Source organism: Bubalus kerabau, chromosome 3, assembly GCF_029407905.1.
Source record: "Bubalus kerabau isolate K-KA32 ecotype Philippines breed swamp buffalo chromosome 3, PCC_UOA_SB_1v2, whole genome shotgun sequence".
NCBI classification, from domain to species: Eukaryota; Metazoa; Chordata; class Mammalia; order Artiodactyla; family Bovidae; genus Bubalus; species Bubalus kerabau.
In genome coordinates, this window is record NC_073626.1 from 119,348,098 (window position 1) to 119,373,772 (window position 25,675).

The 25,675-nt window shown below is 40.5% G+C and overlaps 1 long non-coding RNA gene across 1 annotated transcript; it reads right to left on the reverse strand.

Moving 5' to 3' along the window:
* Positions 1–266: 266 nt before the first annotated feature.
* Positions 267–25,671, reverse strand: LOC129646524 (uncharacterized). The gene is made up of 3 exons (XR_008712000.1): positions 25,460–25,671; positions 9,491–9,712; positions 267–2,191 (listed from the first exon to the last, which is right to left on the reverse strand). It is a non-coding gene; the product is annotated as an uncharacterized LOC129646524 (long non-coding RNA).
* Positions 25,672–25,675: the final 4 nt, after the last annotated feature.

Consider the following 25,675-nt stretch of genomic DNA (forward strand, 5'->3'; position numbering starts at 1 on the left):
TATTTGGGCCATCTTGAGATTATGGTATGTAGGCACCTCATGATCTGCCTGATGGTGATGACGGAATCCACTGGAGTGTCAGCAGGCTTGGTGGACTGGTCAGAGTTTAGCAGTGCACACAATTACCCTGGGGTATGCAGGTAGCTTTCCCATCTCTACTTTTGTCAAGAAAATCAAACTCAGTCCTTGTCACATAAACTGTGACTCCACTTTTCAACGGTCTTCCTTCTGAGGTAAGGAAAGGGATGGACATGCATTCAGTGCCCACTGTATATCAGGAACACTAGTGTACTTAGAAACTTTACAAATGACATAAAGTAAATATCACCACCTTATGGAGGATGCCACACAGCTATTAAGTGGTAAATCTAGGGTTCAAAGCCTGGTCTAGTCTAGCTTAAAAATTTGGTTGATAGTTGATAACCTCTAAAGTGCTTCAACAGCATCAACAGGCCACAGAACTCTCACACTATTAGTGAATGACCTGAGCAGTTAGTTATAACATAGAGACCCAGGGGTCCATCCCAACATGGATTTTTTTCTAGGTCTTAGAGGCCCTGTGTTACTTTGTTAAGTGCAAGATGAGAAATTTAGACAGTCAAGACACCAGACCAGTAGCATAAAATGCTCTCTAATTAGATGGAAAGTGGAAAAAAAAAAAACCAACAAAAAACTAAAAACAAAACAAAACCTTAAGTGGAAATAGCAAAAGGCTGAGAGTTTTTAGGGCATAAGAATCTAATTAACCATATCTAATGTTTTATTGATTTTGATGGTAGAAAAGCATTAAGTAAAAATACATGAAACAGAAAGTGCCCGTTATGATACAACTCACTAAAATTCAAATGAAGTAATAATGCATCTGAAAGTGTTTTAAAGGCATAAAGTGCTATATAACTGCGAGGGGTTATTTGAACAAGAAATCTTTTCTAGGAGAAACATGAAACATTGGTATTTTTGCCTCTCCTCTTAGAACGACAGCAGTTTTGAGAGTTGCTCTTTGCTGAAGAAACAACTTATGCTTATTTTCTCAGTTTGGCAGGATCAGGTAGAGAACAAAATTAGCCTTCAGGAGGAGAAACTCTCTGAGTCTATGTGAGGCTTCACAACCATATTCTGAACTGTGGCCAAAAAGTTAGCACTTTTTGGTTAGCACTTTTAAAAGTATTTTTAGAAAAAATACATAGTGAGTGTGATAATCTAATTAAACATTAATGGCATGCCTAGAGACTTTGTACAGTGAAATATTTTTACTTAAAAAAATCAATTTTTATTTTATGCCTTGTACATATTCAATCTGCTTTCATCTGAGTTCTTTCTGCCCTGTCAACCCTTACTTACTTACTCCCACCCCCTCAATCTCTGGTTCTTTCTTCTCTAGCCTTACATCTCTCATTGTACTTGGGAGAAATGTGATTTTACTATTCCTTTCTCCTAGAACTGTGTCTTCTGATTCTCTGAAGTGTCTGATCAAATACTTTCCCTCTGAGTCTGAAAGCACATTGCACCTTCTTCCCTTCTCCTTGTTCCCTATCCTTGTCCCCACCACCTTGGAGCTTCAAGTTCCCACTACAATTTCAAATTTAGAATATTTTGCTGTTCCTCCTACGAGGGAGCTTAAAATGCCTCTAATTACACTGTTTCCCAAGTCTCTCTTCTCCTTTGCAATTTAGATATAGCACAGCAGAACAGTCTGCCTGACTCTCCTCTCTGATCTGTCATGTCCTTTTGAACAATTTCTGTCCTATGCTAGTCTTGTCTCAATAAGGGCCCAGCGCCCCTTCCGTGTCCAAAAGCACTGCTCACAGGTAAAGTCAAAGGGCCAAGAAGCTGCTAAACAGCAAGAGGCTTTGTTGTTTAGCCAGTGCCATGTTGCTATTCAATTCCTGGCTGAAAATAAATTTCAGTCCTATTTACCTAAAACATTTCCTTCTATTTCCTGGGATTTCAAGTTCTTATTTCAATCTGGATGTGTCCACAAGTGTAAAGTAAGATAAAAGGTCAACTCTTTCCACTGGTCCAACGTAGCCTTCTTCAAAGAGAATGGGGTCTAGGGACTTCCCTGTTAGGACTCCAAGCTTCTGCTACAGGGTTCATGGGTTTGATCCTTGGTCTGGGAACTAAGATCCTGCAAGCCGCATGGTGCTAGATAGTTGATAGATATCCTCAAGTTTGAGAACTACATGAGAAGCTGTGGTGAGAAAAAACAACAGATATAAGTGACAGGACAGTATTTTGAACATTAACTGATATTCCCCTCATTCCCACATATTCTTCCCTGTTAGCTCTACCCCTCCCAGCACCCTTATCCTCAGGCTACTTATTATTTTGCCTTTAGGCTTTAAGAAAAGACTAAAAGGAAACACAAAGTTGATTCCTGATGTTTTTGCATTTCAAAACAGACTTCAAAATCATAAATAAGAAAGAGTTGAAGAGAACGGTCTATTGAAGGTGAAAGATTCAGTTCAGTTCCATTCAGTCGCTCAGTCGGGACCAACTCTTTGCAACCCCATGGATTGCAGCACGCCAGACCTCCTTGCCCATCAACAGTTCCTGGAGTCTATTCAAACTTACGTCCATTGAGTCAGTGATGCCATCTCTCATACTATGTCGTCCCCTTCTCCCGCTGTTTGTCTTTCCCAGCATCAGGATCTTTTCACATGAGTCAGTTTTCTGCATCAGGTGGCCAAAGTATTGGGGTTTCAGCTTCAGCATCAGTCCTTCCAATGAATATTCAGGACTGATCTCCTTTAGGATAAACTGGTTGGATCTCCTTGCAGTCCAAGGGACTCTCAAGAGTCTTCTCCAACACCACAGTTCAAAAGCATCAATTCTTTGGTGCTCAGCTTTCTTTATAGTCCAACACTCACATCCATACATGACTACTGGAAAAACCATAGCCTTGACTAAATGGGCCTTTCTTGGCAAAGTAATGTCTCTACTTTTTAATATGCTGTCTAGGTTGGTCATAACTTTCCTTTCAAGGAGTAAGCGTCTTTTAATTTCATGGCTGCAGTCACCATCTGCAGTGATTTTGGAGCCCCAAAACTAAAGTCTGTCACTGTTTCCACTGTTTGCCCATCTACTTGCCATGAAGCAATGGGACCAGATGCCATGATCTTAGCTTTCTGAACGTTGAGCTTTAAGCCAACTTTTTCACTCTCCTCTTTCACTTTCATCAAGAGGCTCCTTAGTTCTACTTCGCTTTCTGCCATAAGGGTAGTTATTATCTGCATATCTGAGGTTATCGATATTTCTCCTGGCAGTCTTGATTCCAGCTTGTGCTTCATCCAGCCCGCCATTTCACATGATGTACTCTGCATATAATTGAAATAAGCAGGGTGACAATATACAGCCTTGACGTATTCTTTTCCCTATTTGGAACCAGTCTGTTGTTCCATGTCCAGTTCTAACTGTTGCTTCTTGACCTGCATACAGATTTCTCAGGAGGCAGGTCAGCTGGTCTGGTATTCCCATCTCTTGTAGAACTTTCCATAGTTTGTTGTGATCCACACAGTCAAAGGCTTTGACGTAGACAATAAAGCAGATGTTTTTCTGGAACTCTCTTGCTTTTTTGATGATCCAATGGATGTTGGCAATTTGATCTCTGGTTCCTCTGCCTTTTCTGAAACCAGCTTGAACATCTGGAAGTTCACAGTTCACTTATTGCTGAAGCCTGGCTTGGAGAATTTTGAGTATTACTTTACTAGCGTGTGAGATGAGTGCAATTGTGTGATAGTTTAAACATTCTTTGGCATTGCCTTTCTTTGGGATTGGAATGAAAACTGACCTTTTCCAGTTCTGTGGCTACTGCTGGGTTTTCCAGATTTGCTGGCATATTGTGTACAGCACTTTCACAGCATCATCTTTTAGGATGTGAAATAGCTCAACTGGAATTCCATCACTTTCACTAGCTTTGTTTGTAGTGATACTTCCTAAGGCCCATTGACTTCGCATTCCAGAATGTCTGGCTCTAGGTGAGTGATCATATGATCATGATTATCTGGGTCCTGAAGATCTTTTTTCCATAGTTCTTCTGTGTATTCTTGCCACCTCTTCTTAATATCTTCTGCTTCTGTTAGGTCCATATCATTTCTGTCCTTTATTGTGCTCATCTTTGCATGAAATGTTCTCTTGGTATCTCTTACTTTCTTGAAGAGATCTCTAGTCTTTCCCATTCTATAGTTTTCCTCTATTTCTTTGCATTGATCGCTGAGGAAGGCTTTCTTATCTCTCCTTGCTATTCTTTGGAACTCTGCATTCAAATGTGTATATCTTGCCTTTTTTCCTTTGCTTTTGGCTTCTCTTTTCACAGCTATTTGTAAGGCCTCCTCAGACAGCCATTTTGCTTTTTTGCATTTTTTTTTTCTTAGGGACGGTCTTGATCCCTGTCTCTTGCACAATGTCAAGAACCTCCATCCATAGTTCATCAGGCACTCTGTCTATCGGATCTAATCCCTTGAATCTTATTTCTCACTTCCACTTTATAGTCTTAAGGGATTTAGGTCATACCTGAATGGTCTAGTTGGTTTCCCTACTGTCTTCAATTTATGTCTGAATTTGGCAATAAAGAGTTCATGATCTGAGCCACAGTCAGCTCCTGGTCTTGTTTTTGCTGACTGTATAGAACCTCTCTATCTTTGGCTGCAAAGAATATAATCAATCTGATTTTAGTATTAACCATCTGGTGATGTCCATGTGTAGAGCTGTCTCTTGACCTGTTGGAAGAGGGTGTTTGCTATGACCAGCACGTTCTCTTTGCAAAACTCTGTTAGCCTTTGTCCTGCTTCATTCTGTACTCCAAGGCCAAATTAGCTGGCTACTCCAGGTGTTTCTTGATTCCTACTTTTGCATTCCAGTCCCCTTTAATGAAAAGGACATCTTTTTTTGGGTGTTAGTTCTAGATGGTCTTGTAGGTCTCTTCATAGAACTGTTCAACTTCACCTTCTTCAGACTTACTGGTTGGGGTATAGACTTGAATTACTGGGAGACTGAATGGTTTGCCTTGGAAATGGACAGAGATCATTCTGTCATTTTTGAGATTGCATCCAAGTACTGCATTTTGGACTCTTTTGTTGACTATGATGGGTATTCCATTTCTTCTAAGGGATTCTTGCCCACAGTAGTAGATATAATGGTCATCTGAGTTAAATTCATGCATTCCAGTCCATTTTAGTTTGCTGATTCCTAGAATGTTGTTCACTCTTGCCATCTCCTGTTTGACCACTTCCGATTTGCCTTGATTCATGGACCTAACATTTTAGGTTCCTATGCAATATTGCTCTTTATAGCATCGAACTTTACTTCCATCACCAGTCACATCCAAAACTGGGTATTTTGGCTTTGGATCCATCTCTTCATTCTGGAGGTATTTCTCCACTGATCTCCAGTAGCATATTGGACACCTACCGACCTGGGGAGTTCATCTTTCAGCGTCCTATCTTTCTGCCTTTTCATACTGTTCATGGGGTTCTCAAGGCAAGACTACTGAAGTGGTTTGCCATTCCCTTCTCCGGTGGACTACATTTTGTCAGAAATGTGAAAGATTAAGCTTTTGAAATATCAAAGCCCATGCCTTGAAAGGACTGTGTACAGTATGTAAGAATCAGATTTTTCTGTTTCCTGGGACTAGGAAGGATCCAGGAGAGCCAGTGAGCAAGTCAGTGGTGAGTAGACTTAAGGGTTTCAGAGAAAGTGGTCTGTGAGGTATACATCCTGCTGAAGAGCAGAGAAGATGTAAGCCCCACAAGCTAAGGACCTATGGCTGATTTATCTTGAGGTTTGACAGAAAACAACAAAATTCTATAAAGCAATTATCCTTCAATAATAATAAAAAAAAAGGCAGTAAGATCCCAGAGTTCCCCATTCCTTGCCGGCTGGGAGTGGAGAGAAATGGGCCAGCTGGGCCAGACTATAACATAAATTGGAGCAATATTTGGGATAATATGTAAAACTTGCTAAGCAATACTTGTTTTTTCTTATAATTAACATAAAGCATTTTCTATTAATGCAAAACAGGATTACATTTTATGTTGTTAATACAAAGATATGTACTCACAGTCCCTACTGAAGATTACTCTAAATTTCTTTTTTAACATTAATAATAAATATAGACACTCCTAAAGGAACTGCGGGTTTTCCAGGTGGATCAGTGTTAAAGAATCCTCCTGCAATGCAAGAGAGGCGGGTTCAATCCTTGGATTGGGAATATCCCCTGGACAAGGCAATGGCAACTCTCTCCAGTATTCATGCCTGAGAAATCCCATGGACAGAGGAACCTGGTGGGCTATAGTCCATGGGGTTGCAAAGAGTTAGACATAACTTAGCGACTAAACAACAACAAAGGAAATGCAAACTTGGTAGCTACTGCTGTTTCATAAGTGATACAAAGCCTATGAAATTAGAAAGATATTTGAACCACTCAAATGAACAATGGCTTTAAATCTATCCCTTCTAAAATTATTATTAGGAGCCATTATTGCAGGCATCACAATATTTTTTTAAACTCAAGAGTGTGGACTATGAATATAGCACAGCTATCATATTTAAGAAACACTTATGTCAAACTTACACTGAGAACTAAAAAGATAGGAAAACTGGACTTCATGTGTTGTACTATAAAATATAGTCAATTCTCATTATGCATGGTAGTTATATTCTCTAAAGTTGCTGTGAACATGAAATTAATGAATAATGAACCACTGATCCTAGGGGAAATGCAGGGTTAGGTTCATGTTGACCTCTGGTCACAATATTTTTGTCAACTGAACTCATAATCTTGCTTCATGTGTGTTTCTGTTTAAAGACATATTATTCAGTGTTTAATGTTGATTAATTAATTGTCAATTTTATATATTCAACCTAATATTAACATACCCATTTTAATGATGGGGAACCTAAGGCTCACAAACACTGACTGTCCAGTGGCACACACAGCTTGCAAGAGAGACTCCGAATCTGAACCCAGATCTCTTGTTTCCATTGAGTACCAGGTATACATTTCAGGCCATAAAAGTTCTTGTAAAACAAATGTTTAACTTTCTTTACATATGTGTGTGTTAGTCGCTCAGTCATGTCCAACTCTTTGTGACGCCATGGACTGTAGCCTGCCAGGTTCCTCTATCCATGGAATTCTCCAGGAAAGAATACTGGAGTGGGTTGCCATTTCCTTCTCCAGGGTATCTTCCCAACCCTGGAATCGAAGCCAGGCCTCCCACCTTGTAGGCAGATTCTTTACCATCTGAGCTACCGGAGAAGCCCTTCTTCACTTATGTGTGACCTTAAATGCCCACCAAATGGTAGAGATTTGACTGTAAAAACAAAGGCAAATATCAGGATGATATTTCTGCCCACCAAGGAATACCAAAGACTGTCAGCAAGTCACCAGAAGCTAGAAGAGAGGCCTGGAATGGATCCTTCTCTTACAGTCCTCAGAAGGAAGCAGCCCTGCCAATACCTTAATCTGATTCTTTAGTTGCCAGAACTGTGAGACAACACATTTCTGTTGTTTGAGCCCCCTAGTTTGTGGGTCCTTGGTTACACTGGAATCTAACATATAGCCCGTCACTGGTTGAAGAATAAAACTTACCCCCTTATAGCTTCTCATTTTGCTACATTTCAACAAAACCAGAAAATAATTTACTTAAAAGATAAACATAATGAACCGAATCCTACCCAAGGTTATGAAACCATAGCATCTTTTCCCAGAGTACAAAAGTTTGATTTTGAAACCTACCTCAAAGGATGGATCACTTCTAGGCCATCTGGGCCACTGACAATTGTCCTGGACTTCCTTGCCATTAGTGTGGATGCTTTTGTGTCATGTAAAAATTAATGCAGAAAGGGAGTTTCTTGGGGGGGAGAGCAGAGGTCCCCATTGTTATTTAACATTAACAATGCTAAATGTATTTTGTTTCCTACACTGGGTGCTGATTACATCTTTCTTTCTTTTGTGCAGGCAAATATGCTTGGGATTATTTTGGATTCAACGTGGGCATGGTTCTTTGTTCATTCTGCTTTATTCCCCATGGTTTCCCTATTGATGGGAGATTACTAATGAATAAATATAAGAAATAAATGAAAGTCCCTTTAAAAAAATTAAATGACTATGTTTCCATTGCATTATATATTTCCAGCAGCATGTTCATTAGCTATTCTATACCTCTGCTGGATATTTTGGGATGTGAACCCTGAAATACCTACATGAGTTCTGTGATGATGATGATCACTTGGTTCTTTGTCTAATAATCTGTCAAGTATTATCTCTGGGGACCAGTCAGAAACCAAGTGAGATAGTTCAGTTGAGGGAATTTAATAAGGAACTGGTTACGAAGGTGCTGGATGGGCCAGAAAGCCTAACTGGGGAAAGAGGGGAAGCCCATTGAGAAGCAATAGCAGAAAGCCTCTACCTGCCACCTCTAGGGTTTGGAGAGACCAACAGAGGGATTGAGTCAACAGATCCCTGGAGTCATTTACCCCAGATGGTCCTAGAATGGGAATCACAGAGGAGAGGCAGTCACTGTGGGAGAAGCTTCCTGATTCAGAGAAAGAGGCAAATACCTTGGCTTCTCTTCTTCTGCCTGTGTTCCTATTTTATCTTTTTATCTTTCATTATCCTAATTCTTTTTTGGCATGGGCAAATGAGTCTAAGAAATGAAGCTGGCAGGAATCAGCTTCCTTCCATACCGACAGAATAAGAGAATGACAAAGAATGAATGAATTTGACAGCAAGTAGGCCAATGACTAGGCTTTCCTGGTGGCACTAGTGGTAAACAAAACAAACAAACAAATGAAAAAAACACCTGCCAATGCAGGAGACCTAAGAGATTCGGGTTTGATCCCTGGGTCAGGAAGATCTGCTGGAGCATGGCATGGCAACCCACTCCAGTATTCTTGCTTGGAGACTCCCATTGACAGAGGAGCCTAATGAGCTATAATCCATAGTGTCACAAAGAGTTGGTCATGACTGAAGCATCTTAGCGCACACATGCAAGCAAATGGCCAGCACATTAAGCCCTTATACAGTATGTTATGTTGTGCTTTGGGGTGGCACATGGTCAAAACAGGTCAGAGAAGCCAAAACCAGAGATTGGGCAAAGCCAGTTAGGTATGACAGATACTGCATACAGATTACAGGGTTATGGGACTTCCCTTGTGGTCCAGTGGCTAAGACTCCAGGCTCCCAAATGCAGGGGGCCTGGGTTTGATATCTGGTCAGGGAACTAGATCCCACATACTACAACCAAACTGAAAAAAAAAAAAAGAAAATGAATACAGAGTCATAAATAGGAGTTGAGTCAATAAAGAGAATCAGCACACATACGTCATAAATTATAAGTAGAGACATATAAAATAGTCTCCTGGAGATCAGAGGAAACAAGAAGCCATAGATTTTCATGATAATTAGGCCATATCACGCAGATAGAACATCAACACACACAGGGTAATAAGAAGGGGTCAAATAGGCTGACAGAGAGATACAATTCATTACCTGTATTACAGCAGGGATCCATTCCAAATAATCGGTTTGAAAAGTAGACATTTCTGTATTTGCTTGGAAATTGCACTTTGAAATCACTGTATTAGTTTAGTTATTTGTCATTGCTTTCTCATGAGAGTAGATTATAAAGAAAAGTTGTAACTATTTGAGTTTTCTGTTGATTGCAAACTCTACAAGTAGGATGTTTCTGTTAGGTACTCACAAGGCACTTATCTGCAGCAAGGAAGGCAAAGATAATGGGGAATAAACAAAAAAAGGAATCATCCAGTCAATGGATAGAATGAAAGCTTACATATAGAGTAATGCAACCATCAAATTTGTCTTACATTTTCTGTCCTTGTATTATTTCTTTTTCATGAGCTTGAGTAATGCTTTTCTTATTTATTCTATATAGTATCATACGAGAAAAAGATACTTTAACGTGATCATACTATTCTCCTTAAAAATAATCTCTCTGCAATCCACTCCAGTATTCTTGCCTAGAGAATCCCATGGACAGAAGAGCCTGGCAGGCTGCAGTCCATGGGGTCGCAAAGAATCAGACACGACTTAGCGACTGAACAACAAAGAGGTTATTTCTGGGGTTGCAGGCAAGGCCTCCTGGGGAAACGGTGGAAAGAGTCACGGGTTTCTCTGAAAATTGGCAAATGAGCCTCCTTGCAGACCGCAGACCGGCTCTTCAGGCTATGTTCTCTAGCCAGCTCATAAAAAAAAGAAAAATCTCTCTGGATCCACAATGTTTATTTAGATAAAATGAAATGAAAATTGTTCCTTGTCTTTAATTAATTAGATTGAATGTTTTTAAACTATTTTTTTTTTGTTAACCAAGCTCTTTTTTGGTGGAATCTAAATATAGGAGATGCCTGATCCACTAATTATACAGGCATTTATAATAATTAATGTTTGGAAGAATGCAGTGTATTTTGCATACTCTCCTTTATCATTAAAATGTACATTTTGGAAAATAATAAAGGAAGCATGTGAATTTCAGAAATACTAGTTTATATAATCACACACACACACACACAAGGGAGGCCAAAAATCTATACAGATATAATGAGGTTGCTGTAGCTATAATTATAGATATTAATAAAATTCATTCACCCAGAAATAGAGGCATCAAATATGTGCAGGCACAAGGCTAGGCTCTGAGAACATGTACATATACATAATTCCTAGCTTCAGGAAATAAATAAGCTAGAGAGAAAGTCTAAGAAGCTACTACAGAAGCTATGAGAGGTGACTATTGGCAGGGCCCACAGGTGGCACAAAGAAGAGAGGTAGAGACGTACCTAGGTACCTAGACGTACCTTGCCTCCTCCTCCCTAGGCAAGGAGTCATCCACAAGTTTTCAACCTCAAGGTTTGCAAATTGGAAGCTCTGGACCTTGGACAGCCCAGTCCCAAGCTTTGGTCTCCTGCCCATGGCAAGTTCCAGCCTGGTTTCCATCCTGAGCTAACATTACACCACTATACACAAAGCCATGCCTCCTGCTCACCTCTCACTCCCAGAACTCATGGGCACCCTTTATAAACTTAATTCCACCCCCTGCCTCCCACAGACAGACACACTTTGCTTCCCACATCAAACAGGTCATCTAGTGCTGATGACTACATTTCTCAGAAACATCTCTGAACATCTGCTTCTGCTACAGTGCAGGTACGTGCCATATCTTAATTTGTTCTATCACAATGGTCTCCTATTGGGTCTCTCCATCTCCTGTTTTGATCTGCTCTTTTGCAACTTCGCACTGACAAAGTGCTCTCTTTCCAAAACACATTATTCTCTCTCCTGGTACCCTCTGATAGACCCCCCACTGTCCATACACAGTGGCTCTCAGACTTGGATGTACCCCATTATCATGTTAGGGAACTTCTTTTTCCAACAGATTCCTCTTGAACTAAAATTTCCAAAGTGGGGCCTTGGCAATCTGTATTTTTAACAAGCTCTTCAGATGCTATTTACTGTCAGCCTGGTTCCAGTCGAGGGACCAGGGTTTTGGAACTGCAAGATGAAGTCCAAACTTAGCACACAGTGATTCACATGGACTCTTCCCCCGTAAGTACCCCATATCATGGTCATGGTTGTAACCCACTTCTGAAACTCCCAGGGTTCTTCTAAAGCCTCTGTGTCACTGCATATCTATTCTTTCCAGAATTACCTTGCACTCCTTTTTCATCCTGGAAAGCATTCCCTAAGCCCTCTTTAAAGCTTTCCTTGATCTCTCAGCTGAGTGAGCTAAGGGTCTGCCTTTGTTTTAAAAGCCCTATGCAAATCTCTTCTCATAGTGTACTTTAATTTTCACTTGTCTGTTTCTCTTACTGTACTTTGAGTCCTTCAGGGGTGGGACTGCAAATTACTCATCTCTTTAATCTTAAGAGTCCAGCCTTGTTCCTGATTCATAACAGGGACATAACAAATAAATGAACAAATAGACTAATGAATTAGCAGAATTCTGGTTACACTATGGTAGAAATTGGCTGTGTATAGATCATTACTCTTTATGAACTGAATAATTATATATCTTTCAACAGAATACTATTAAGCAAAGCTAGCAGAAGCTCATCAGCATTTGAGATAAAATGGAAATAAACAAATGCTACTACAAAAAATATGATTGCTCTCCATGTGCAGGATTGAGGGAATCATTAAACATTTAGATTAATGTATTGTTTGGCAGATGTCCAATGTTTTTTATTTTTCATTTGCCTTTGTGTTCATATATGGGCTGGTAATATAAATACTGGAGAAGAAAAAGGGCAACCCACTCCAGTATTCTTGCTTGGAGAATCCCATGGGCAGAGGAGCCTGGTGGGCTACAGTCCATGGGATCATAAAGAGTTGGACATGACTGAGAGTAAACTAATATAAACACAAACATGCAATTCATCTCTTCCTTTTTTTCGCAAAGTCAAAAATATTTTTCAGTGTATTTCTATTTTTTCGGCTTTTAGTTGGTAGTATTTTTGTTTCAATGAACATAGCATGAACCCCCAACTACTAAGCAAGACACTGACACTCAGTATCAGTTTATAATTCAATGTAAATGCAATTTTTAATGGACTTCATTTGTTTTTTCTTGCCTTACATTCATTCTCTGGGTAATAAATGCATATTTTTCCCTTTGTGACTACTCCTCCTCCACTTTCTGTACACATGGTTCTTTTTGGTGAGACTGGTTGGGGACGGGGAACATGTGACCCAGGCTTGGCTAGTTGGAGTCACAGTGAAGAGCTTAGGGAAGATGCCTGGTCCAAGGCAGCCAAGGAGAGTTAGTCCTAGTTCCTTTGCCAAGACTATTGGAAAAGATGTACTCCCTGCACTGGGACTGATACACTGTTAGAACATAAGCCATTTTTGCCACTGTGTGAGTAAAGCTGCCTAAGAATGAAGCCAACATGATAACAAGCAAAGCCAAAAGAGAAAGAGAGGCAATTTCTGATGATACTTTTGAACCTTTGCATCCAGCTGTGACTAAATCGTTTACTGCTTGAGATTTATTCTTAGTTGAGCTCTACTCACTCTAAAGAAAAAAAAATCCTTTTTATTCTTAAACTGGCTTGAGTTTGAGTTCTCTCATTTACTATCATATGTGTCTTGATTATAAGACACTATATCTGATTTTATAGTATCACTGAACTTATTATACAAGAATTGTGTGGATTTTCAATAAAGCTCTTCTCTTCTATGAATCCCTAGAGATATACTTAAGTAGAAGTAATCTACCAGTTTGTTGTCAGATCTTAGATAAATCATTTAATCCTCTGTACTTCAGCTTCCTCATTTGCTAAACTGGGGAATTATACAAAGTCCCTTCTGCAAAATTATTATTCTACGGAAAAAACACTGACACAATGTTAGAGCAACTGACTGCTATTGAGGATCATAATTCTCCAACCATAAATGCTGCCATGGCATACAGTAAGTGTCAGGGGCTGGAGGAGGAGAGGGTAGAGAAAGAAGGAGAAGAAAGTCCCATAAACTTCATTTTGGATAAACTCCAAACAGTCAAATAATTCATTATTTATCACAGTATCATTATTAGCTTCTTCTGTAATTGGGAGATGAGTTCCAGAAATGTGAGAACTGTCACAGGTTGTCAGATTTACCAAAGGATGAAAATAGATGTGTCAGGGAAAAAATGCATTCATAATTCAGTTTCTTCTCATCAAACTGGAACCAAATGCCCAGTTTTGGATTGAGAGAAGCCTAAACATATTTCAAATATGTGTTTCGAAGAGATGGCAATGCCTGAGACAAACGTAGAAAAAAAGCAATGACTATTTAAAAACCTGGGCTGCTCTAAAACCAGAAGCAGTTTTAATAAAAACCAACATAATACATTAAACTAAATGTAATGACACAGTGGGTTACATAGCAACTTCAAAGAACTCAGAATGTACTTCTTTTTATCTTTCACTTAAGAAATAATCAAGGTTCCATTTCCTGAGACATTTTTTTTCTCATGCGCATGTGTTTACATGACTTCCTATTCATCCACACCTAACAAAAATCAATGCAACCTACGATGTGTCTGTGTTTTCTCTCTCAAATTTGTATTTTTAGTTTTAGGTGTTAATACGTAGTGATCTGCTCCTAAGATACATAGAACTTGCTCAGGCTGAATTACCCTAAAAGTTTTCTATGACTATGTTTTGATATTTGCATTGGATTTCCAAGTTGGGTAACTCAGCAATTTTGCTCCTGCCTTATTAGATTTTTCTTAAATTACAAAAATTAATGTATATTCATTGTAATTAGACAGAAAATAAAGAGTTATATCAAAAGTTACAACGAAAAATTTAATCATCCTTCAATCTCATCTGCTAGGTCTCCATTGCTTCATGTGCAACTTTCTATACAGTTCCTGTTTATACCACATATGAACACAGACATACACAGGGCTCATCCTTCCTTCCTTTCTCCCTCCCTTAATCCTCCCTTTTCCCCCCCCCAGTTTTCCAAATGTTGGATCCCACTACAAATCAATGGTCACAAACTAGCAGCTCACAGTCAGGGAAAATATTTTGTTGGCAAAAGATTAGGGAAATTTAACACGAACAATCTGGACACCCATTCCTCTGTGCTGATGATGTTATCGATGTTGCGCAGGCTTTCTAATTTAACTTGGTCCTTTCCAGTCTCTATTATTCACGCCTCTACTAATCCACCTTTTTACATTCTGGCCTATCACCTGTAAGCATTTGAATTTATATCCTCCTGGTATTACTTACCAACTTGCTTTTTGCATTTAACATTATGTCATGATATTATCGATTAGAATTACATGCAGTTGCCTATAACTGAAAATGCCAAATGATAGTGGCTTAAATCCTACCAGTTTCTCTTTTTCACATGTAAAATAAGTCTGGAAGTGTGTGGGCCACAGCCTAGATGGCACTTCAGAGTCATAAGTGACCTGAGCTCCTCCTATTTTTCCTTTCCACCTTCCTTGGGACCTGGCTTCTAGTCTCAAGCTCAGTTTATCATCCCTACTGGCTAAGAACTCTAGTCACTCAATCTCGATCTGTGTTACAGGCAGTAGAAAACAGGAGGGCAAAACACAGCATGGTGCTTCTCCTGAATCAGCCTTCTTTAAAGGCATTTTCCGGAAGTCCTGCTCAAATACTTTCACTTAGATCTCATGAGCCATAACTTTGCCACACAGCCACACCTAGCTATACAGGAGGTGGAGAAATGTCCTTGACTGGGAACACAAGCACCAGAATAAGATCCGGGTACTGCTATCAAGGAGAAAACAAAAATATCAACCTCTGCTCCATATCCCTGCAGGTTAGTACAGACATATGGCCAAGACTGTCAGGGTCCCTCAAGATCCAGATGCCTCTTCTTTTAAGTTAAAAGAAGTTTCAGCTTTAACCTGGTCACACAGGTACTTGAAATGAAGGCTATATTTCTAACTCTTCAAAATTTTAAATAATACTTCATGATCATAACCTTCTCTTCCTCCATCATCAGAGCTTTTTTTTAGGATTCACCAAATGGGATTCCTAAGACTACCTTAAGCAAAGTTTAAGTTGGTTTTTTTTTTTCAGCTTATTTTGAATTGGAGGATAATTGCTTTACAATGTTGTATTGGTTTCTGCCATACAAAAATATGAATCAGCCATAAGGATATTTATATCCCCTCCCACTTGAACATCCCTCCCACCTCCTATTCCATCCCACTCCTCTAGGTTGTCACAGAGCACTGGGTTGAGCTCCCTGTGTCATACTGGAAATTAAAGTTTTAACAGATACTGGTGGTTCACTTTGCAGGAGGCTATGGCAATTCACTTTTAAGAACTGACACAATGTTAGAGCAACTGACATACACTGTTCAATACATGTCCATTTTCTATATATTCTCAGCACTGGATTTTTTTTTTCTTTTTAAATGTTGTGAATCATGGGTGAAAAATGGTATCTGTCATTGTTTGATTTGTGGTTCCCGTACTGTCAGCAATGAAAAGCCTCTTTGTCTATGTTAATTGTCCATTTAAATTTCTTCTGCAGGGAGTTTGTGTTAAAACCCTTTGCCAATGTTTCTGTTGGATTATTTGCCTTGTTCTTACCATTTTGACTTTGTCATACATGATATAAATATTTTTCTAATCCCATAATTTCTAAAAAAAATCTTTAGCCACTGGAAATTTATGTAACCAAATCTTTCCATGAATGGTGATGGATTTCTACTTTTACTTAAGAAAACATCTCTTCCACTTTCAGATTATTTTCCTAAAATTTCTTCTGATTTTCTGATATACTTATATTTTTATCTTTATTATCCAACTCATCCAGTCAACTATTTGTTGACCACTTATTATATGCCAGGTCCTCTTCAAATTCCACTGGGGATATTTTCCTAGTTGGTAAAATGGACAATAATGCAATGAACTGATATAAAACATGAGGAATTTCACCATAGAATTAAAACATGGTGATGTGGTAGGGTGAGGCGGGCCATTTCAGATTGAGTGACCAAGAAAACCTTCTAAGAGGAGATAAGATAAAACTGATTCAGGAATAACTACTGATTAGGGGAGAAGATGCAGGTGGGAATGGCCTTGGGATGTGTGATGAGCTGGAAGGCTGATGTGGCCAATGGCTCAAGGAGAGGAAAAAAATTTGAGAGGGAGGCAGGAACCAGAACATGGTGGGTTTAGCAGACCAAAGAGGAGTAAAGATTTTATTCTACATTGAGGATTTATAGTTTATATGGACTTTTTTTTTTTATATGTAATATGGTATGTGTCTAGGGGGTGTCTAACTATGATTTACTTTCAAATGGAGAGTTCTATTTTAAATAAACTATTCATCATTTGCAGGTGGTGGTGGGAACTAGGGTGATATTCTACAGAATCTCACCCCATTTCAACACTGTACAGATAAGATTACTAAATAAAATATTTGTTCAATTGAAATTAAACATAGAATGAGTGTAATTTTTGTTTTGTGTTGTTTTGCTTTGTTTGTTTGTTTTTGTTGTTGTTTTGGATTTTGGCCATGCAATGTGGCATGCAGGATCTTAGTTCCCTGATCAGGGAATGAACCCATGCCCCCTACAGTGGAAGTGCTGAGTCCTAACCACTGGATAATCAGGAAAGTCCCCATGAGTATATAATGTTTTTATCTCAGGGATGTGCCTATTCAACAAATCTTTCTAGAACTACTTTTTAGAAACATGGTCAGAAGCAGTTTTTAAGTCATCTCGAGTTAATACAGTTCAGTCACTCAGTCAAGTCCGACTCTTTGTGATCCCATGGACTGCAGCACACCAGGCTTCCAAATCCATCAACAACTCCCGGAGTCTGCTCAAATTCATGTCCATTGAGTTGGTGATGCCATCCAACCATCCCATACTATGTCGTCACCTTCTCCTCCTGCCCTCAATCTTGCCCAGCTTCAGGGTCTTTTCCAATGAGTCAGTTTTTTGCATCAGGTGGCCAAAATATTGGAGCTTCAGCTTCAACATCAGTCCTTCCAATGAATATTCAGGATGGATTTCCTTTATGATTGACTGGTTTGATCTCCTTACAGTCCAAGGGACTCTCAAGAGTCTTCTCCAACACCAGAGGTCAAAAGCATCATCTTTGGTGTTCAGCTTTCTTTATGGCTCAGCCCACAAATCCATACATGACTACTGGAAAAACCACAGCTTTGACTAGATGGGCCCTTGTAAGCAAAGCAGTGTCTCTGCTTTTTAATATGTTGTCTAGGTTGGTCACAGCTTTTCTTCCAAGGTGCAAGCATCTATTAATTTCATGGCTGCAGTCACCATCTGCAGTGATTTTAGAGACAAAGAAAATAGTCTCTCACTATTTCCATTGTTTCCCCATCTACTTGCTATGAAGTGATGGGACCAGATGCCATGATCTTAGGTTTTTGAATGTTGGGTTTTAAGCCAGCTTTTTCACTCTCCTCTTTCACTTTCATCAAGAGGCTCTTTAGTTCCTCTTCGCTTTCTGCCATAAGAGCAGTGTCATCTGCATATCTGAGGTTATTGATATTTCTTCTGGAAATCTTGATTCCAGCTTGTGTTCATCCAGCCTGGAATTTCACGTTATATTCTGTGTGTAAGTTAAATAAGCAGGGTGACAATATACAGCCTTGACGTACTCATTTCCCAACTCAGAACTAGTCCATTGTTCCATGTCCGGTTCTAACTGTTGCTTCTTGACCTGCATTCAGAGTTCTCAGGAAGCAGGTAAGGCGGTATTTCCATCTCTTGAAGAATTTTTCAGTTTGTTGTGTATCACATAGTCAAAGGCTTTGGTGTAGACAATAAAGCAGAAGTAGATGTTTTTCTGGGATTCTCTTGCTTTTTCTATGATTCAACGGATGTTGGCATTTTGATCTCTGGTTCCTCTGCCTTTTCTAAAGCCAGCTTGAATATCTGGAAGTTCTCAGTTCACATACTGTTGAAGCATAGCTTGGAGGATTTTGAACGTTACTTTGCTAGTGTGTGAGATGAGTGCAATTGTGTCGTAGTTTAAACATTCTTTGGCATTGCCTTTCTTTGGAATTGGAATGAAAACTGACCTTTTCCAGTCCTGTGGCCACTGCTGTGTTTTTCAAATTTGCTGGCATATTGAGTCCAGCACTTTCACAGCAGCATCTTTTAGGACTTGAAATAGCTCAACTGGAATTCCATCACTTCCACTAGCTTTGTTTGTAGTGATGCTTCCTAAGGCCTATCTGACTTTGCATTCCAGGATGTCTGGGTCTAGGTGAGTGAGCATACCATTGTGGCTATCTGGATCATGAAGATCTTTTTTGGATAGCTCTTCTGTGTATTTTTGTCACCTTTTCTTAATATCTTCTGCTTCTGTTAGGTCCATACAGTTTCTGTCCTTTATTGAGCCCATCTTTGCATGAAATGTTCCCTTGGTATCTCTAATTTTCCTGAAGAGATCTCTAGTTTTTCCCATTCTAATGTTTTCTTCTGTTTCTTTGCACTGATCACTGAGGAAGGCTTTCTTACTTCCCCTTACTATTCTTGGGAACTCTGAATTCAGAAGGGTATATCTTTCCTTTTCTTCTTTGCCTTTTGCTTCTCTTCTTATCTCAGTTACTTGTAAGGCCTCCTCAAGACAACAATTTTGCCTTTTTACATTTCTTTTTCTTGATTATGGTTTTGATCACGACCTCCTGTAGAATGTCATGAGCCTCCGTCCATAGTTCCTCAGGCACTCTATCAATCTAATCCCTTGAATCCATTTGTCATTTCCACTGTATAATCATAAGGGATTTGATTTAGGTCATACCTCAACGGTCTAGTGGTTCTCCCCACTTTCTTCAATCTACGTCTGAATTTTGCAATAAGGTGTTCATGATCTGAGCCACATTCAGCTCTTGGTCTTGCTTTCGCTGACTGTATAGTGCTTCTCCATCTTTGGCTGCAAAGAATATAATCTATCTGATTTCAGTGTTGACCATCTGGTGATGTCCACATGTCGAGTCGTCCCTTGTGTTGTTGGAAGAGGGTGTTTGCTACAACCAGTGCATTCTCTTGGCAAAACTGTTAGCCTTTGCCCTGCTTCATTTTGTACTCTAAGGTCAAACTTGCCTGTTACTCCAGGTATCTCTTGGCTTTCTACTTTTGCATTCCAGTCCCCTATGTTGAAAAGGACATCTTTTTTTGGTGTTAGTTCTAGAAGGTCTTGTAGGTCTTCATAGAACTGTTCAGCTTCTTCAGCATTACTGGTTGGGGCATAGACTTGGATTACTGTGATATTGAATGGTTTGCCTTGGAAATGAAGAGAGATCATTCTGTCATTTTTGAGATTACATCCAAATACTGCATTTTGGACTCTTTTGTTGACTATGAGGGTTACTCCATTTCTTCTAAGGGATTCTTGCCCACAGCAGTAGACATAATGGTCATCTGAATTAAATTCACCCATTCCAGTCCATTTTAGTTCTCTGATTCCTAAAATATTGATGTTCACTCTTGCCATCTCCTGTTTGACCACTTCCAATTTGCCTTGATTCGGGGATCTAACATTCCAGATTCCTATGCAATATTGCTCTTTACAGCATCAGACTTTGCTTCTATCACCAGTCACATTCACAACTGGGTGTTGTTTTTGCTTTGGCTCCATCTCTTCATTCTTTCTGAAGTTATTTCTCCACTGATCTCCAGTAGCATATTGAGCACCTATTGACCTGGGGAGTTCATCTTTCAGTGTTGTATGTTTTTGCCTTTTTATACTGTTCATAGGGTTCTCAAAGCAAGATTACTTAAGTGTTTTGTCATTTTCTTCTCCAGTAGACCATGTTTTGTCAGAACTCTCCACCATGACCTGTCTTGGGTGGTCCTACAGAGCATGGCTCATAGTTTCATTAAGTTAGACAAGGCTGTGGTCCATGTGATCAGTTTGGTTAGTTTTCTGTGATTGTGGTTTTCATTCTGTTTGCCCTCTGATAAATAAGGATAAGAGGCTTATGGATGCTTCCCGATGGGAGAGACTGACTGTGGGGGAAACTAGGTCTTGTTTACTGGGCAGGGGCATGCTCAGTAAATTTTTAATCTAATTTTCTGTTGATTGGTGGGGCTGTGTTCTCTCTCTTTTGTTTGACCTGAGGCCAAACTGTTGACCCATGCCTCCACTGAGACTCCTGGACACTCACAGGCAAATCTGGCTTAGTCTCTTGTGGGTACACTGCTCCTTTCTCCTGGTGCACACTAGGTTTTATTCGTGCTCTCCAAGACTCCGTTTCCCCAGTCCTGTGGGAAGTTCTGTACTCAAATCCCACTGCCCTCCAAAGTCAAATTCCCTTTGTTTTCTCCTTCCCTTTGCCCGATCCCAGGTTATAAATTTGTTTTGGATCCTAGAACTTTCTTAATAGTGTGAGAATTTCTTTGGTATAATTGTTCTGCAGTTTGTGGGTTGTCTGCTTGGCAGCTCTATGGTGGGGCTAATGATGACCTCCTCCAATAGGGCTTATGCCACATGCTGCATGACACAGGTCTGCAGCAGCCAGAGCTCCTGTCCCCATGTCAGGCCACTGCTGACCTGTGCCTCCATGAGAGACATGCAAACACTCAAGGGCCAAGATTTGCCACCAATGAAGATATTTAAGGGAATGTGCAACAGGCTCTGAAGGCAAGTCTGAAGGAAACCTTCTAAAAATATTTTGCATGATGGTAGCGGCTGCCGTCTATGGGGTCACACAGAGTTGGACACGACTGAAGCGACTTAGCAGCAGCAGCAGCGTTAAAAGAGTAAGCAGACGGGCCCCAAGATCATTTCTGTGAAAAGAGGGACAAACTTTAAAACTTTACGTCTGTATAAGTAATAAGTAAAAGAGTCATTACTTTATAATTCAAGCATGTTCCTTTTGATCTTTTCATATAGTTGTTTTATAATCTGCAACATGCTTTTTAAAAATTTATGCTTTACAACAACTCTGTGAGTTACATATTCCTACCATTTTTTAAAGATGAAGAAACAGATTAATTTAAGAAGCTGACATTCAAGTCTCTTGATTCCAAGGTCAGTGCTCTCTCTACACACTAAGTTATTTAAAGTCACACGACTTGAGTAGGAGAAGCCACCGTTCATAGCTATCATCCTCTGTGACCACTGGGCTGCATGGACATCTTGACCATTTATCTAATCTGCCTTAATCAATGCTCTCTATAGATTTGATTGGTCTGACAACTTGCAAATAGTCACCTGTGCAACAAGTACCCAATTAAAAAAAAAAAATATTGTTTCCCACTTTAAAATAATGGAAATGGAGTGCTGTGAAAGTCTTGGACATTTAAGATTCAGAGACATTTGCTAAATTGATGTTAAAGAACAGGAATGACCTAGGAAATCTCATGGTAATCTGTAACCAGTATAGCAGTCAAAATTAAACAATGCTTGTGGCATTATAACTTAAGAGTCCTGAAAAGGGGTCAGAACTGGGTTTTGATCTGGACTCTGTTTCTTAGTTTCTCTAAGATATTGGGAAAATCATTTAAACTCTCTGGGCTTCTGTATCACTTAGAGCTCTTAAATTTATGCAAGTAATGGAAACTGACTGCTGTTAACTTAGGCAAAAGGGGATTTATTGGAAGGATACTGTAAGATGGACAAATGCTTAAAAGGCTAGGAACTGGGTTTGGAAACTGACAAGAACAAAGCACCTAGCTGACCTGAACTAACAGGAAAACCAGAGTACTAATAGGCAGCAATGAATTTAGGGCAGTCAAACAAATCCCACTCATCCACCACTGCTTTCCTCTTCATATCGATCAAGGATCATCCCCAAGAGGCCTTCTAGCTCTGACATCCTCTGCTTCTCAGTATTTGGAGAAGGGTAAGCAGGAAGAGGGGGGCATATGCAAACAGGGTGGTCAGAAATGCTTTGGCCGGATATGCCTCAGAAGGTTCTGCATAGCTGAAGAAGGCTGAGCCACCACAGCGGTACAGACGCTGACCAATGTGGCATGCAGCAAGCAGGAAGTGGAAAGGGTCTTAAGCAGGCAAAGCGTTTGGGTAGGTGAGTTATGAGGAACCTCCACAGACAGTTTTCACAAGTGCTGGAAACTGAAACACTTCTAACAAGTCACTCCCTTTACAGACGAGGGACAGGTCTTGACTCTGTGAAAGAGACTGCAGCAGGTCTCCTCATGTCTACGGAATGAGACACAGTAACTACCATGAACACAAAGCTCATATTTGAATGTAATACACCGGTATACATTAAACAGTCTCTTGAATCAAACATTGAAAATGGGTAGCCTGGGGGTCAGATATGGTCTTCAAAAAATTAGTTACCAACAGATAAAAATACAGGTATTTCCAACTTTTCTTGAAAAAAAAAAAAAAAAAAGGGAGGTTTTGGCAACAGAAGGCCTACAATCTTACATGGCAACAATTTTCTACTGTCTTCTGTGGGGTCTCCATGTTGCCACACCCTCCTCATTGCCCTCTTCACTTAATGAGGCTGCCTGCCTGGATCATGGAGCATTCTAGTTTCTGAACACTGATACAATTACTTTCATGACAACCCACCCAAGACCAGCATTTTGGACAGCCATTTTGAGGATCTACTGCTACGGGCTTCCCTGAGCAGGAGAACTTCCCTGAGTTCAAGTTCCAAATCTCTATTCTTGAGACCCCTTTGGTAAGATCTCGTTAGTCCAGACATACTACCTGTCATACTGGAAACAATCATTTGCTGTACCCCAACCAAACCACATCTCCGTCTTCTGTCAGGGCCAATCTTCGGGCATCTGCTCTCCCCCAAAACCTTAAATACTTGATGGTGGAAAAGGCAGCAAAGAGTCCTCATATACCATCTTCTATGTATAGTGAAAAAACAGAAGGCACCTGAACAAAGAACCACTTCTGTTTGACTTCTTGAAAGACAAATCTTTGAGGAAAGCGGCCCCTGAGATTTATTTATTTGTTTGTTTATTTCATACGAGTAGCTGTGGATGTACTGGGCACCAGTGGATGGTAATGATGATGACACCCCTTAGTAAGTCTCCTTTGTACACATCTAATCCCATCTGGATGCTACTCCTCATATTTTCTCTCTCTTAATGCCAACATCATATATGCTATATAAGCATTCACTTCACTCTTAACCTTGTAGAATCCATTCCTTACAAAGCAGGCAAACCATTTCCTTAAATCTCTGATGGATTCCAAGTTGCTTTTAGGCTAAACTTTAAGATGCTTTAAGAAGTCTACAAATCCTCGCATGATTCGATTCCTCCTTATCTCAGGCTTTACCTCCCATTCTGTCTTCTTCCCTGGCTCACTTCACTTTGAACACTTGGAACTTCTTTAAACTTGTGGAAGAAAAAAGGCTCATTCTCACCTCAGGGCCTGGACTCTTCTCACTTCCTGGAAGGCTCTCCCCTTCTTCCTCACTCTCCTCCCTATCTATCATCTTCCGGCCCTCAGTTTTTAAATGTTTCCCTGATAGCTCAGTTGGTAAAGAACTCGCCTGCAATGCAGGAGACCCCATGTTCATTCCTGGGTCAGGAAGATCCACTGGAGAAGGGATAGGCTACCCACTCCAGTATTCTTGGGCTTCGCTTCTGGCTCAGCTGGTATAAGCATCCGCCTGCAACGCAGGAGACCTGGGTTCACTCCCTGGGTTGGGAAGATACCCTGGAGAAGGGAAAGGCTATCCCCTCCAGTATCCTGGTCTAGAAAATTCCATGAACTGTATAGTCCATGGGGTCACAAAGAGTCGGACATAATTGAGCGACTTTCACTTTTGTCAGAGAAGCCTCTCCTACCTTTTGGTTCCCTCCCATTCACTCACCCCTCCTCCCCATTTCTCAGAGCCCTCTGCTTTATAATTTCTATTGCTCTTAATACAGTTTGTATGTTTCTCCACTAAACTGTAAACTCTGCAGCGCAGAGAACTTGTTCATTTTGTGTCTACTTAATATTAACGGTCAGCATAGTCCCTGCCTTAATAGAATGGGTGAGCAATTCTTATTTGCCAAATGAATGAAAAGCTTAAATTACATTGCCCAGCCTGGTCTAACACCACTCTATGTTATCTTCTGGAGTAATGAGACATCCTTTCTTAGGAAAAATATTTTTATTTCAGTCACCTATAAGTGAATCCACATGGTTTATCAGAAGAAAAACCAGAAGAGAAAAAAGCTATTAACATTATAGGTTTCCTAGGTGGGGGGAGGTCCCAGACCAACACCTAGGAACTGGGTAGAAATGCAAATTACCAGGCCCCACTCCAGACCAAGTAATCAGAGAACTCAGGGGATGTGGTTCAGCATTCTGTACTGTAACAAGCCTTCCACGGAATTCTGATGCACACTTTGAGAAGTTTAAATGCCATTTCTAGGCTTTCTAGTTTTTAATTTTTTTTAATTAAAAATTTTGGTCCTTAATCTGTGGTTTCATCCTGCAAGTAGAATAGTACAATCTAAAACTACCCCGGAGAGTACTTTTTTCTCTTCATTCAAAGCCACCAAAAGCTTATTTGTGTAAGGTGTTTACCTGTACATTCCTGTGAGGTGTGCCTTCCTAGTGGGCACAGGCCTGCCCTCCGGGTGGCCTACAATCTAACCCTTGTGGTAACACTTGTAATGTGCCCCGATGTAACAACGCACAAGTGTAACTGAAGAAAAAACAACAACAAAAAACCAATACCAAGGCAGAGGAGCCACGGCGCAAGCCTTTGTTCCTCTCTCAGCCAACAGCTCACCCTCCGTCAGATATAGCTCTTTTCCAACCAGAAAAGGAGCCGCTCAAGATATAAAAACGGATGGGTGCCGCTGACAAGGTTTTCAATTAGGCCGTTTTCCCCGGAGCACCGGAGGATAGTTGTGGCTGTGGAATGCGATTCCAACGCTTCCTCAACCTAGCACAGAAGTAATTGCAACGAAAAACCCCTTCCAGTTTCAGAAGGAGAACTGGAGGCTGGGGCAGACCTAGCCGCCCCTACCTGGAGAACACCCGAAGTGGACCACCTCACCTTCGGAATGGGAGCGGCAGCCGGCGGCGCTCCTCACTGCGCATGCTCTCTCGCCCCGCCCGCTCGGAGCCGGAAGGGGGAGCGCTCGAGGCCTAGGCCTGGCCTGGCCGGGGCGTCGGCACCGGCGGCCATCTTGGCTTCCCGGGGAAAGGCGGTGTGAGGGGAAGAAGTTGTAGGGTGGGGGCAGGAGTGGGGAGGAGGGGAGAGGGGGAGGAG